This window comes from Triturus cristatus, chromosome 3_1, assembly GCF_964204655.1.
Source record: "Triturus cristatus chromosome 3_1, aTriCri1.1, whole genome shotgun sequence".
Lineage (NCBI taxonomy): Eukaryota > Metazoa > Chordata > Amphibia > Caudata > Salamandridae > Triturus > Triturus cristatus.
Window position 1 is genome coordinate 696,978,308 of NC_140583.1, and position 16,198 is coordinate 696,994,505.

A 16,198-nucleotide genomic window follows, 5' to 3' on the forward strand; every position below is an offset into this window, starting at 1 on the left:
ATGGGGGGGGGTGGCAGTAGTGATGGGCAACATAACCTCTATGGGTGGGGGTGGCAGGAGTGATGGGCAACATAGTCCCTATGGGTGGCAGTAGTGATGGGCAACATAACCCCTATGGGTGGGGGTGGCAGGAGTGATGGGCAACATAGTCCCTATGGGTGGGGGTGGCAGTAGTGATGGGCAACATAACCCCTAGGAGTGGGGATGGTGGTGGTGATGGCCATGCAACCCCTATGTTGGCCTGTTGCTAGTGGACAGGATATGGATCCTCTGGGTGTGTGTGACATTTGGCGGGTACGTGTCATTTGTTTGTGGGGTGGGTGTCTGGCTTACCGTCTGCACCGTCCGCGTCTGTTCCTGATCCGGTCATAGATGTACAGTACTGGTATGACCTGCGCGATGGGATTCATGATGTGTTTGTCTCGTACACTCTGCTAGTTGCTCCGTCTCGTACCCGTTGCTAGCTGGTCCATCTCGTAGCCGTGGATTGTGTTCTGGCGCGAATCGTACCTGATATGCTGCTTTCCCGGATGCTGTGACGTGCTGTACGTGGCAACCCGTCCAGCGCGTATGATTTGCGCATCGTACTTGTCCGGCCGGAAACTGCTGGGGAACTGCTTCTGGGCGACTCGGTTCGGCGATCAGAGGTACGGCTCATACGGAAAATGAAGCTTGAATCGCAGCCTACGTGTTGGTCGGATTTGTGTCAGTTATGCGCATCGTACTTCATTGCACTGACGGACCGGCTCCCGGAACGTGTCCGTCGCAAGGTAAGGCTACGACCAGCTCTTGGAGAGCTGTCCGACCCGGATCGGAATCGACCCCTAAATGGATATAAAAAAGTGATCTTAGCCATTTATGCACTTTCAAGTATTTCAGGGCATTATGGGAAAGTGATGGGAATCAATGTATTTTACATACCTTAGACAACTCCAGGTGTTTACTTTGCAACAAAAAGAGGATTTCATACTAAGGGCCTAATTTACATTTTGGCGGACTGAGAATTCTCCATTGCCCTGGCAGAGGTCTTAACATCCTCCAGGCCAAGACTACTTGCTCGACAAATTTAAAAAAGACCATCATCAAAAGCATTGGTAGGAACCACCGTCATGGCCATTCATGTCAATGCTTTTATAAGTTTCACACATGACTCTATCAACATGAGGAAGCCGTCCGCAAACTTTATTTTTTAATTTTCAAAAAGAAAATCCTTAAACTGGATTTCCCTTTTAAAATAACATTTTTAAATGGCCCCCGCCATAGGAATTCTCTTCCATGGCGAAAGGCCATTATTCAGTTTTCACTGTCCCTTACCATCAGGGTTTTCTTAATGGTGATGTTCATTAAAAACTGACCTGTACGTCCACCGATCTAAGCTAGGTGGGTGGACTTAAAGCTCAGCCTACGATGGCCCTTACTCTGTTCGGCCGTCAAAGGGGTGTTATCAAGCTAGAGAAGGAGTAGTCTCCACCATGGTTACACCAATGATCCGCCACCATATAAATTGGGCAAGTGGACCATTAGCTTGATGGTAAAGATATTCCGTCACCAGTGCGATGAAGTATCTTTACCACCACAGATATAATTCTGGTAAGATTTTTAGGTCGAGCCTGAGCCAGCGCACAAGCGCTGCTCTGGCAATCTGTTGTAGTAGAGTGTGAAAGAGAAGCCCCGCCCATATTTTTCATTGGCTTGTACCTTTTTCCTTCATAAATGCTGGTTTCTGATTCTGTAATTAGCTTGTTAGTCCCTCATTAGTACGGACATGTCTTAATTTGTAACCACCCATGGCTACTGGGCCCTTTACTTGGTTGTTACACGGTACCTGTACTATTTTCTTTATTGCGTTTCTCCTACCTTAGGCATGACATGCATTCAGCGCTGCCGTGCACGCTTTAACTTTCAAAGCAGCCAGGACAATGGCGGCCGTTTGTTTGTAATGCCATAGGTCTCGCATTTAAATACGAGACCTATAGATTTGTAAAAGTTTTTTTTCATTGTGGAGCCTCGTATTCAGCTTGCCTATGTGTGCTCACATTATTTTTAGATAAACGCGTTCAGCTGCTAGCACTACGTGCAACGGCCCTGCCTCTAGGCCTGGGTGAAAATTTCGTTCCGTTCGTGGAAATTGCGATAATTTGACATTTTTGCGTTCCGCGGAAAGCGCGAAAATGTCAAAATTTCCGCATTCCGCAGCTTAGCGATAATTTGGTTCTTGTTCGCGCTGTAAAATAATGCATTCTCGCGCGCGCGCGATCGCCTTACCTGAATCCCTGCGTTCGCCGACAAGTTTTCTTGATCCGGTCGCGTTCTCCATGAGATGTTGTATTGTTTTTAGCCATTTGCGCTGTCTCGCGACTGTTCGCGCCCGCAGTGACGTCATGCGTCGCGCGATCACGTCTTTCTTCTTGCGATCATGCACCGCGAGACAACTGAAAACGAGATGGCCGCGCCCGCGAGCAACCACATGGGTAAGTTGGCGAGCCGCAACCATGCAGAAATTCTCGCGAACATGCGGGAAAAAAACTTCTGCATCTTCGCGATATTTCCGCGTGTTTGCGATAATCTTTAACATTTTCGCGATAATTTGCGAAAGTGGATTTTGCAAATTCCGCCCACCCCTACCTGCCTCCCGTATGGGCATTGCAGCCTCAGGGTTCCTTCTGGTTCTCTTCAAGTGTGTTAGGTAAGAGAGCGGACGGCACCAAGATAAGGCTGCAGGGGGGGGGCAGATTGGGACAAGAGAGCGTGTCATTGCCAGGCACATTACATTATAGAAAGCTCCTCTCTGTGTGAGCCGAAGATGCAGCTGCACAACAGAAATGCATCCTTTACACCCATGGGAACGGTTGGACCAACCCCCTCGGGATGGTTGGAACCAGGAGATAGTTTGTGGGCTTGAACAGGGTGTGTCATGTGACCCTGGGGTTTTCGTGTGTTCGGGATTTTGTGGCACTTGCAGTAGTTAGCTTTGCTCCTCATAAGCTCCTTTTCAGTGCGCAGCCTCCTCATACCCAGGCTAGCGCTCTCAGGGTAGGTGACGCCAAGGCCTAGACTCTGCATCCTACCAAGAGGGGGGCGGGTGTCGGCTCAGAGTCACACATCCCTATATGGGAGTGCGAAGCTGGCAGAGCTTTACGCACCCCCCTCCTTCGGGCTTCAACTGGCACTCCCCGTAGCACGTTGGGCTGCTTCATCTGGTCTCATAAATGACCCTTGCCCTATCCTTCATTGACTTGTCTTCGGAGGTGTTTTTTACCACTTCACTCGGACGTTTCCACACCTCTTCAAAGTCCACTTTCATTTCTGACAGGTACTGATGATCCCAGGCATTGAGCATTCCTTGCCCTAGAGTCCAAGCCTGAAAATGTATCCGAATACCAGCCCTTCCATAACCTGCCTCGTAAGTCTTAACTTCACCCTTGCTAAGCTGTTAGATATTCCGCCTGACATTGCACACATAGTTGATGCCCTCCCCGGATACGACATATAATTTCCTCACAGTTCCTTATCCTTCTTCTGTGTGACGTTGTCTCATCCTTCCAGGCACGCATTCTACCGACGATCCCAACTAAAAACGTTTCACCTGCTAAACTGGACAGGAGGTCCTTTCCAATAACCCTGAATAAAAAATCTCCAGCTGTGAATCCGGCAGTACCCATTATTGCACGAAGGAAATAGCGAAAGAACTTGTGTCAGAAAAATGTTAAGCCTCAAATGCTGCCCAATACGGAGAATAACATGACTGCGTTTTTGCAGTGCATCTCGAACTGAGGGTGCCAAGACACAGATATCAAGGTAACGGTTTCCACTGGAAAACTGCTTAGGAAGCAGAAACACAGTGGACCGAACAGAATAAGTGTTACTTGGCCGAGAAGCTGTGCTGCTAGCTGAAGACACAACGTCATTGTGGGGTAATTCAAAAACTTGGATTGTGGTAATAATCGTTCTGAGAGGATAAAAAATCAGAAATCCTAACTGCATCTTTTGGAACTTTTTATGAGTTTTCAAACTGGCTGTAGCAAATTATATTTTCCCTTTTTTGTACATTGATTTTTAAGAAAATAAATAAAGAACCAATATCCCCCAGTCACTCAGCAGCACTTCCTGGCTGTACTGGCCAGCACAAGTGTAGTGGTGAAGTTGATCTATGCTACTGTCCTTCTATTGTACTTGATCACCTTGAGGGTAGAAACTGTATCCACACTAGGGGTGACTCCTAGATTCTTTTTCCCACCCAACTGCTGGATATGGACACTTATTACATATGGCATGGTGGAAAAGCACATCAGGCATATAGATGTGAGCCTGGCCACAGTGGTGGTAGCCAGCCGAATCCTGGTACCTCTCTGGGGGGGGGGGGGGGGGGGGGGGCATTGGACCTGCTAATTTATTTTTGCAGTTCTCAACATTTCTGTGGGCATTTTGGATGCTTTTTTATTCCTTCTAACATAGGTAGCCACTTTCAATCAGGCGTACCTGTTTAATATCCAAATCCATGGTGCCCTGGAGTTTCTTGCAGGGGTCATAGTGGCGCTCAAACAAGCCATGGGTGATAGCATCGCCCTGAAGGCCCCACAACTTCGCAGGAAAGTAGTTCCAATGCTCCTGCTGTTGATACTGATTATCTTGCGAGTACCTACACTGATTGAGAGCAATCTGCTGGTATCCTAGGGATTTGGGGTGCTGTCAACCTGGGTGTACTTGCGTTTCTACCAAAGGCACAGCCGGGGTCGCAGAGACATGTCTGATCATTTTGCGTTTGCCACATTCTTCCCAGAGATCTTGCATCCTCTTTTGGGAGTGCTTGCCAAATTGGTGCATGGTGTCTTGGTGAAAGTGCACATATGTCTGAAAACAGTAAAGCTATATGATGTTGGTGTTCCATCTTCTATCACCATCAGTTTACCAGGGACCGACCCTCAAGATGCAGAGGGAAGAAGGTACTGTAAGTCATCATTTATAATTCCCGCTACAAATGTGAAGTGTGTTAATACTTTTGTAAGACGCAAACATTTTTCAATTATTTCATGCGGAGTCAGATAAAAAAAAAAGCAAATACATTTTTACTTTGAGTTGGCATGCAAGGATGTCTGATTTACAGTAAGTAACCCTATATAATTTTAAAATTGTATACAATTTACAATTTCGGTTAAAGTCATGTCATACATAAGGAATGTTGTTCTTCTTGCAGTCATGGCATGCAGTGGCAGGGAGAAACGTGAAACTTTTAGCAGTCTTACCAGGCAAGGGTGTCTCATTGGTTTGGTTTGATTTCCCATATGGTTATAAAATTATACCCTCCGTAGTTAGCCTTAAAAATAAAACCTGAGTATACTATAAAATGTTTTGTGGCATTTGCAAGCTTGCTTTGAGTTTAGTCGTTTTTTTTTTTTAGGTAAAGCGAGGTTTTTGCTGTTAATAAAATAAGCTTAGCTTCGTAATATATTGACTTTTGTAGTCAGAACTAAAAAAACTTTTCAGGCAGAGTTTAAAAACCGTTGCTCAAAATTGGCTTAATGTGTCACTGAGATGTCTAGCACCATCTTTCAATCCCCTCAGCCATTTCCACTCCTTGGAGGCAGACGAAAACTCACATTTTGTGGTGTTTAAATGTGCTTTGTGCAGCTTAATTTAACAAACTGCTATTTTCAATAACTACCCTTGTTTGAAAAATAGCATTCCATAGTTCATTGGCTGAAGTCCCTCACAATTTCACCTGGATTGACAAGTCACACTCCCACATTTTGATATAATAAGCAAACAACAGCTTACTTGTGTCATTAAGTGAAAGATATATGAGTGTATTAGGCAACTTAGTTCCTTGTTCTATCGAAATGTTTGTGTGGCAAATAGTGCGTCCTACTGTTCTCAGAAGTACAAGGGATAAACTAAAAGATCCTTACTTGATAGCCATAGTTTATAAATCAGTCTGGTATCAATCGGAGAAAGTATTTTCAGGATTTTTTTTATTTATAAACCTTTTTGTATATTAGGTCTTAAGCACCTTGTAGTGAAAACCATTGAAGTGTATCTCTCAAGAAATATTTTGGAAGGAAGTAGCTGAATGAATCAAATATAAGTGTTCTGCCAAAAGAATGTTACCCTAGCAGTGAATGGATAAATGACCATCCATTTCGTTTAATGGTGGCCCTTTCTTGACATTAAAGCAGCTGCTGTTCTGCTATCTATCAATGGGAGATACTTGTTGGCCCTCATTGCACGCAGAAATAGCACTAACGGTTGCCTCAGTAGTCCTTCTTTCATCTTAACGACTATTGAGCATGCAATTAGAAATGACGACAGCCACCTTCCAGTGGCGGGTGGTGACATTTGAAAGTGGTGAGGCATAAAAATATTGTCGTACTGCACTGCAGCGAGCGAGCCCAGTGAGCAAGCCCGAACAACCTACGGGGGAGGGGGGGAAGGGGGGGGTTGGGGGGTTTCTCCCCCCGACAAAATTTTGGAAAAAGAGTGGACAAATGGTGCATTTTCAAGCAATTTTGAGGAAGCAGAAAGGTTAATAAAGCAATCCGATTTAATTATTTATCATTTAAGAAATTGTCAATTTTTATGAGCTATAGAGGACAATCTTTGTGTATGCTGGTGTTATCATTTGCCCATTTGAACACACTGATACACTTGTAATGGTCTGATCTATACAATAAATACATTTATTGACTGTGCAGTGCTGTACATCAATATGATGACACTATTTCCTTGAATTAATATTCTCTTGTCATGCAAGAAATGCTATTTAAAAAAAGTGCAATAAATATGAATGCATTTCAAGTAGTACTCGGTGTAAAAAATGCCTGCATATAACAGCAAAGGCTTTCCATGTTATCGTTTCCCAAAATTCTCAAAAGAAAAACCATCCCAGGGTCCTAGGTAGGACTTATAAGTGTATTTTGACTCTCTGGTCCCCTGAGGCTCCTTATATTGTTGCATAAGTTATCTAGTCTGACTTTTGTCCAAAGACCCATATGATATAGAAAATATCCAATGTAAACCATTTGCAACAAGTCAAGTGGACATATTTCACCATAATTAGTAACACAACACTCAATAACGGCTTTTGCAATTGGAAAATTAGTCCAAAATTGACAACTTGCGTAAAGCGCTCAGAAATAGTAGTCGAAACGGGGCGTGCTGGCACATAATTGAAGATACACAAACTCAAAAGCAGGAGGGCGTGTTAATGTGTCACGCACCTCTTTCAAACGTGTGCTGTGCTGCGGAGCAGCTAAACTGTCAGTACACATTTACAAAATCACAATGTTGTTGATTTGCAAACCAAGCCTGTATCTTCTTTTCACTGTTAGGTACTGTTTGGAGAAGAGAGGAGGTTTTCATTTCTCCAGCGCTGGTTGTTGAAGGGACGAGCCTTGGCCAATTGCTCGTGTTTTAATTAGCAGCTGTAGTGTTGAAGCACTGCCAGTAAGCAACATTATCATTTCGAAGCCCGGTAGCCATCCTTTAATCAATCATTGAAAGATGAAAGGCTGCGCTAGAGCTAAGATGCATTGACAGGTAGAGCGCACACAGAATGCAGGAGCAGGTGCAGTAGCCACTGACTTCAGTGGTTGCGGATCAAAGCGCGGATAGTTTTTGTGACACTTTCACACACAATGCCCTCCAACAATGCAAAGGGATGTTCGTTTACAGCTGAGCTTTTCTCTCTTGGCACCCTGCTCTGGGCATGGTAAACACAGGGGGGTAACGTTACCCGACACAAAAGGTGCCATCACCTCTTTGAAAGGAAAACAGTTTTAATAAACATTATATAAATATGCAGCTAAAAGAAACTTCCTCCACTGCAAGTCTCACAAGTAGGTCAGATTTCGTTTCTCACGACAGAAGCAAAAGTCGTGCATGAATTGTGCTCCGTTGGCGCTGCTCGTGCCAAGACTGGCATTGCTACGGCCCATTCTGTAATTGTATTCTTTTTAACCCTGTATAGTGCCTGCACAAACCAGACTGCTTCTAAGTCCTTATATGTAAAATTCATCTTAAATAATGTGAGCTGTCTTGCTCAGGGATGCTCATTTTTCCAAACTCAGTATGATGAAAAGCTGAGTTTCACCTACTAATTCACATATCTCAAGAGGTAGAGAGTGTAGGAAGGTGGAATCTGACTATATGGTTGCCCCCACTTTTTTCCTGGTGTTTTGCTGGTTTATGACTTAGTTGGACTGGGATCCTGCTATTCAGGGCCCCAGTCTATCTGCTTTCTCTGTAAAATGGTTTGCATGTACATTAGGTAAATTTCTAATTAGATTCTGGAGTGCCTTATAAGCCCCTAGTATAAGGTATACTATGTACCTAGGGCATGGGTACCTCAGAGGCCTACCAGGGGCTGCAGCATATATTATACCACCCCTGGGAAGCACTCCAAAATGGCACCACAGGTCTGCTACTGCAGCCTGGGTAAGGGTGTGCTTGCCCCCCTTTCAGTGGTATAGGCTACCTATATCCACCCATATATACAGACACATATAAACCAATAAGCCATTGCTATGACAGACCTTGACAATCCTGAAGGCAGAGTGCTTGGTTTTGTGTGAGAGGGTGCCCAAGCATGAGCTGAGCCCCTCTGCAGCTTTCGGAAATACTTCCTTATGGCTGTTCTGTGATGCAGCCATACCATATACTCTTACGTGCATTATAACCTCGCGGTAAATGCTAACTTTGGAATGGCTGCATCCAAACATGTCGTGTTTGGTGTCAAACGCTTTGGAATACTACCCCCCCCCCCACCAGTTCTGGCAGTGGGGGTAGCATTCCACCCTTCTAGAGGGAGAGACATGTTCACACTGGTCTGCCCGGTTAAAACTCTCCAAAGCCCTGGCATCACAAAATGGATGCCACTGCCACAGACACGGGTCTGGCCTCCTGCTGCTGAAGGAAACTCCAGCAGGGGAGGCCTGGACAATAGGTTTCCTGTCACAGGAAGGTGTAACCACCTCCCCAGACAGGCAGATGTGTATTGGGGCAGGGTGGGTGCATTCAGAGAATGCTTTTGAGACACTGCCTGGGGCACACAAGGTGTCCCTGTGCATAGCCCAGTTCAAGCCGGTTGCAGGGCGCTCAGCCCCTGCTCTGGCGTGAAACTGGACAAAGGGGAAGGGGTGTAACCACCCCCACCCCAGGTCCACCCATAGGTGGAGCCTTCGAGTTAGTACATCCCCTAAACTTACTATAAGTATAGGAATCCAGTCCCTAGGACTTCAGATTACCCTGGACAAAACTCTGCAACGTACATCCTGAACCTTCAACGTTCTATCCTGACTAGAAGACTGAAGAGATCTCCATTGGGGTCAAGGAGTGACTCCCCTGCTTGGCAGGCACCAAAGAAGCAACTGACCGGTCTGCAATTATGAAGCTCCCGCCGAACGCCGAAGTCTCTGCATCCCCAGAGGTAGATTCTCAGACTTCGCTGAGGCTACCCTGAGTCCACAGCAAAGCTGAGGCCCATGGTTATCGTGGGTGACGTGGAACCGTGACCCCTGGACACTGTGAACTTTTGCAGCAACACTATCTTCCTGGTCCTCCTCGAAGCTGTGCTTTCGGCTCCGAGTAGTCCTACCCTTGAGCACCTCTTGCACCGAAGATTGTTGGCCTCCGCTCCACGAGTGACCCGTGGGCCAGCTTCAAGTGCGATTGCTTGAGGCTCCTTCGCGATCACTAGCCCGTTGGCTCGCAGGTCCCCACAAAGGCGACTCCTTTTCTGATTGGGCTTACCTTGTTGCTCCAGATGTGCCCTGACTTACCCTCACTGGGTGAGTCCCTCAGACCTTGCTGGTCTGCACCTCAGTCCTTTCTCTGACTTCCAGTGACTTGCCGTTGCCAAGGCTTGTTGGGTCCATTCTGATCGCCGACACCGCAGCACTCGACAGACTTCATGGGACAGCTCGAATCCGGCTCGTGGACTTCATCAACACCTCCTGGACCTCGCGGCCATCAACTCACCTGAAGCACCCAACATCTGTGGGCATTGGTCCATCTTGCCCTAGGTCACTGACTAGTGACCCAGACTCTGTCCCCTCTGCTTTCAGGTTCCTTACATCCTAGATCCAGGCTTGGATCTCTTCGGACACTTCTCCTCTTCACGGCAGCAGCAGTTCTTTGCAGGCTTCCATTGAAATCGACGACGCGACCCGACACCAAAAGACACCTATACACCCGGCTTCCCTGGGTGAGGTAACTCAAGTACTCCGGTGCTCTCATGGGTGCTAGCCCTAGAACTTCTTAAGTCCAAAAGGGTTTGGTCCTGACTCGATTAGAAGTGTCCCTAATCTTTAAATTTCCAACCGCGACATTCCCCATAATAGATAATAGGAACCCGCGGTTGTGTTTTCACACTGCATACGGTCCCCGTGGGTCCCCTGTGTCACTACCTTGGGTGGTTCCTTGGGGTCCCAGCGATTCTAGAGGCAATAGGTCTACTGCCTATTCCAGTCGTGGTTCTTATACCACTTTTTTGGTATATGGTTTGGTACGTCCCTAGGACCCAAAAGTGTATTTGTGCTTTTACTGATGCTTGATCACTTGTAAACAAAGTACTTCGAACTCCAGTCTCATAAAGAGACTAGAGGGGTGTGTTTTATCTTAAATACATATATTTTGAATATATACCTGGTGAGGTTGTCTTTTCATTTGATCATTCAAGAGATTATAGACTGGTAAAACAAGCTGCTTTACATTCCTTCAAGACTTAGCCTGAAGACTGCTCTCCATAGCTACCACTAGGATAGCTTTCATATAAGGTTCTCTTTAACCATTCACCATAAGGGGTTGTTTGGACTGATACAAGGTGCCCACTAGAATTAGTGGACAGCATATATCAGGCCACCTTCTCACAGAGAGCACAAACGGCTGAGTTATCTTTTGTCATCTCGTCAGCGCACTGAAACGGAGAGCAGAAACATGGAGACCAGAGGCGTATCTTCTATTGGTGCAGCAGGTGCAGTGGCATCGGTCCCAGAGCCCTGGGACTATTTAACCCTGATAATTGGTGCTATTTCCCTTACACCAGGGCCCATGATATCCTTGCTACGCTACCGGCTCCTTCTTTGACCCCCCACTTTCCCCATCCACTGGGCTTCCAGCCCTACTGTGGTCTGTCCTGTCAAGCACTTTTCTTTCCATTTCTAGATGACAGCCTAGCAGGGGGCAGAGAAAGAGGCGCTGCTGACAGCCAAGTTTGGGATTTAAAAAAGGATCGCGAATGACGAGCTTTATACGCGCTCCCTCGCCCCCACCCGCTCCTTCCCAACTCCCCCACCGCCTTCAACCCCTCCCATGGACTGACGGGTCATTGCATGACCTGCATGCATATAATCTGTTTATTTTACATCACTGCACACCCTGGACCTCCTGTGTGCCGTGTCACTTTATATAACTTGTATTCAGGGGACAAACACCGCAGCTCTTGCACCCTACATGCAGCTCTGCAAAGAGTAATATGTCATTTTCTGCGTTATGAAGCGTTGTCTGCAGAAGTCAGTAGCTTTAAGCCTTTCTCAGGAGCGTACAGCTAACAATGGGCATTGATTGCTGCTAGTGTTCCAGTCTTGACAGCCATTCCGCACAAAGCTGCTGATGAATCTAAGGGCGGGGGTGAAGCAGGTCCGGGTATTTGGATGTCATCTTCATTGGAAACCGTTGAAAGGCCCAGATTTACTGAGATGTGTGAAACACTGCACAGAAACCTGTAGCGCTGCACTGGCGCAAACTGCAAATACTGCGCAGCTCTGCATTTACCGGGTGTCACTTACTGACGTCACTGGTCGTTTACACGAAAAATGCCATGTTTGCGTAAGGCTAAAGAGGAATTATCATAGTGCAATGGCAAGTGAGGGTGTGCTCCATGCACACCCTCCAGGACAACTCTTTACACACATACACACACAACCACCTGATGCGGCTGGCATTACGAGTGGGGGGAGGTGGGGGAAATCGCACGGGTTGGCACAGGGGGAGTTTGTTTAGGCAGTGGGACAGTATTTACAATAAAAAAAAGACTTACCTTTACTCAGGTCACGCGCAGCCACCTTGGCTCCTGCTGCTCCTGGCTGGGTCTGCGCAGTTTTCTACAGGCAGCCTCTCTCCCCTCCCCATAGCCAATAACAACGCTGCAATGGCAGCGTTGTGATTGGTGAGGCGCAGTGGAGAGCGCCCCAGCCAGGCCATTTTCTCTATGTAGGCTGCATGCAGCAGTCTACATAGAGAAAAAGGGAGAGTGTGCATGGCTGAGTTGGTCGGCCCTGGGGCCGACCAAACAGTCAGTGCCCACAACAGTGGGCAAGCCACTCCTCCCCTGCCCTCGAGCAGAACCACCCACACCCAACCAGGCACTACTGCTTTCTCACAGTGCGAGAAGCAGAAACATAAAATGGTAGTTTTACCATTTTATGTTTCTGCTTCGCGCACTGCGAGAAAGCAGGGGGGCGACGCCACTCAGCCCTAACGGAGGAGTCGCCCCTGCCACCTTTGCAACCCCGTTTAAGGTCTAGCATTAGCCAAACCTTTTGATTTTAATTAGTGTAATAGGGTCTTTCAGCCCAGTCTCTTCAGACATTGGTCTGCAGTGTTTTATTCACATTTATGACCCCCTTCCCAGCACCACAGAATGTAGCATGGGGCAACCAACAAAAACCCTTAATAAAAGAAATGACATTCTTCTTAAACTGTCAGAAAAACCACGAGAAAAACGCCACCTTTTTTTTGGAGGGGAGTGTTGAATAGGTGCATAAGATAGAAGTTTTTCATAGTAAGAAGAGAGCTACAGTCGTCCCGTTAGTTGTTGATCTTGAGTGAAAAATAGGTGTTTTACAAGCAAATTAGTTTTGAGGCTTTTCAGAATCATTTCTGTTTTTCTGCAATACAGAGGGTTTAGGAGGAGGAGGTGCTTTCGTTTGAGCTTGCCTTTCGGCGCTTAAATGATGTATATTATAATTCATACAGTCTCTTAAAAACTATATTCTACAGCGCAACATCACCTCAGCATCAAACAAGCATCACCTCAACAAAACACCAACTGAAAAGAGAAACACCTTAGCACCACCTAAACACTCAGCACAACCACAGCATCACTCAGAACCACCATAACATCACTTATCACCACCTCAGCATCACTAGGCACCACCTCAACATTAGAACAGGCAGGAAGAAGTTGCCAGCATTGCAAAGACAAAAAACTACAATACATCTTTTATATTTAGTCTTTTTTAATTGAGTCGTTCAGTTATTCACAATGTCTTCTTGGTTATATATAAGGTAACAAAATGCTTATTACACTTTTTTATTGTAACCTTACAACATGCTGCACAACAGCCAAAATGCCCTACAGCACAGCTTAAAACATTGGCAAAGCCAATAGCTCTGGCTAAACACGTATAATATCCCAAAGGCGAGACCTATTGGCTATGCCATTTCTTGTTTAGTTAATCCACCACTTACACTGGTTGGTTTTGGCACCTCCTTAAATGCTAGCTTCAAAGAACAAATACTAATCACAGTATCTGAATATTCTAGCCAATACTACCGATGGTTGACCATAAAGCAGTCAGGGTGCCAATCGCTTTATGGTCCATTCACATGTCATTCACGCACTACACGCAAGACTTTCATACCTCCAGACACGGGCCCAATCCAACACATCAGTGCACTCACATCAACATATGGCCACCATTCAAGGGACCATCACATTCATACACCACAGGTTGGAATCCCCAATCAAAAACCTCTCACCCAGTCATCAACCAATTTGCATAAGCAAACTTCTATAAACATTGATGTCCAGACATGTTAATATTTGGTGCCTCAACAACCTTCACAAATGAAAAATAAGTTTGACTACGTTTTAACTACCTGTCAAGCATCCGTCTCTGTTGACATTGTGAGCAGTACCGAATGGATGCCTAGTGAACCTTTACCTATGGCTCTCATGAAAGCCACATGAGGCTCAGGAAGATGTGTCTTTCATGCACCATTAGCACGCTCACTGTGCTAAATCCAACTCCTTCCAGCTTGTGGATGCAAGTTGGGGGTGTCCGAGACTGCTTTTCAAGGCCCACATTCCTCGAACTAAGTGAGCATAGCTCTCTTAGAAACTAAGATACAAATTCTGGGAAAGGCTGTCCTACGTTCGCTAAAAAGCACTTCCTAAAATGAAAAGAACGCTAGCTTTTGACCCACAGGGTACTCAATGAGAATATGGCATATGTCCTGTTTACCGTTATGTGCAGTGATGCGACTGTAATGCATTTCTCATATGGCAAACTGAACATATACTATGTTCTGACAGAGGATGAACATGATAAACAGGACAAACATATTACCCATACATGTATTGTTAGGTGCAGAGTTCTCTGTAATTATATGATTTTTGGGTAAAGATAACTGTCACCCGAGAGGATATACACCGCCGATGCAGGAGCAGTCAGGAATGATCCATGGATTCACCTAGTTAAGGAGCCAAGGACCCCATTAGAATGGCGGGCGGACTTCAGTCCGCCTGCCAGGGGTGCGGCGGTCCCGCTGCGCCGATTAGGATGTGACCGCCACCCTGGCGGTCACAACCCGCATCTCTAACATTGAGGCATGTTGTGCGTTGCGATGCATAACGTGGCAGGCACCACGCGGTGCCTGCCACCTTATACATGGCAATGCAGGGGGTACCATAGGTACCCCCCAAGTGCAGCCCCCCCAACCCCTGGGGGCCTGCAACGGGCCCCTACCACAACTCCACATTCCTTTCCATGGCGGCATCGCCACCATGGAAAGGACGCTTTTCACAGGTATCCTAATCTGGTGAAAGTGGCGTTGTTGTGGTCATACGGGCTTGTGAATATGCCCCTTGGTGTTCCGGAAGAGTGCTATTCATTTGGGAGTATCCTCAAGGTCGAACACCAGCTGCTTGTCATCGGCAAAGTTGTATATTTTTACATTTAGCCTTTGTAGTGAGTTTACCAATGGAGAAATATAGGGATTGAATAGGATGGGGGATAAGGAGGAACCCTGAGGTACAAAGCAAAACCAAAGGGGATGATGGACGGAGTGTTGAACATTGCAAGCACTCACCCCCAGTCAACTGATCAGGGTTTAATCATCATTCTTTAGCTCATTCCGCCACCCCAGTTCAGACATGGCCATATGCAAATCATTCTGACCCTGTGCCTCATGGGAACAGTCCAGCCCGAACTGCCAAGCCATGTCTTCACTGGACCGGAAACAAGCATCCTGGGACCGGTTTCTGGCTAATCAGCCATCATCAGCCAGGCTAGCTTGAATCAAGTGGCAAAGTGAGCAAGGGACCAAAGTCTGGGCATACCCTGCCAACTTAGGGCGAACAAAGCAAAACCAAAGGGGATAATGGACGGAGTGTTGAACATTGCAAGCACTCACCCCCAGTCAACTGATTTGGGTTTAATCCATCATCATTCTTTAGCTCACTCTGCCACCCCAGTTCAGACATGCCATATGCAAATCAGTCTGACCCTGTATCTCATGGGAACAGTCCAGTCCGAACTGCCAAGCCATGTCTTCCCTGGACCAGAAACCAGCATCCTGGGACCGGTTTCTGGCTAATCAGCCGTCATCAGCCAGGCTAGCTCGAATCCAGTGGCAAAGTGAGCAAGGGACCCACGTCTGGGCATACCCTGACAACTTAGGGTGAACAAAGCAAAACCAAAGGGGATGATGGACGGAGTGTTGAACATTGCAAGCACTCACCCCCAGTCAACTGATCTGGGTTTAATCCATCATCATTCTTTCGCTCACTCCGCCACCCCAGTTCAGACATGGCCATATGCAAATCAGTCTGACCCTGTAACCCTGAGGTACTTCACAGCTGAGATTGACCTTGGAGGAAAAAAAAGGTTTAAGGTGAACTGATTGTTCAACACTCTGTCCATTAACCCCTTTGGTTTTGCTTTAAACCCTGAGGTACTTCACATCTGAGATTGACCTTGGAGGGAAAAAAAAGGTTGAAGGTGAACTGATTGTGAACTGTCCAAAAGCAAGGACTATATCCATTCCAGAGCACAACCCTGCAGGGTGGCCGCCTCAACACTGTCGAAAAGGGTGTCATGGTCCACTGTGTCGAAGGCAGCAGATACATCCTGTTGGAAGCCGGAGTCCAGGTCCCTCACTATTGTCACCAAATGCGCGACCTGGGACTTCCCACTCAATG

The 16,198-nt window shown here is 46.6% G+C and overlaps 1 protein-coding gene and 1 pseudogene across 1 annotated transcript in view; both read left to right on the top strand.

The window, feature by feature from the left end:
• The window catches only part of LOC146860813 (sperm-specific sodium:proton exchanger-like), a 4,738,575-nt gene that overhangs the window by 725,005 nt on the left and 3,997,372 nt on the right, over positions 1-16,198 (top strand). The gene's annotated exons all lie outside the window — the stretch shown is intronic.
• LOC146860815 (transmembrane protein 115-like) overlaps positions 1-16,198 on the top strand; it is a 60,111-nt pseudogene that overhangs the window by 23,561 nt on the left and 20,352 nt on the right.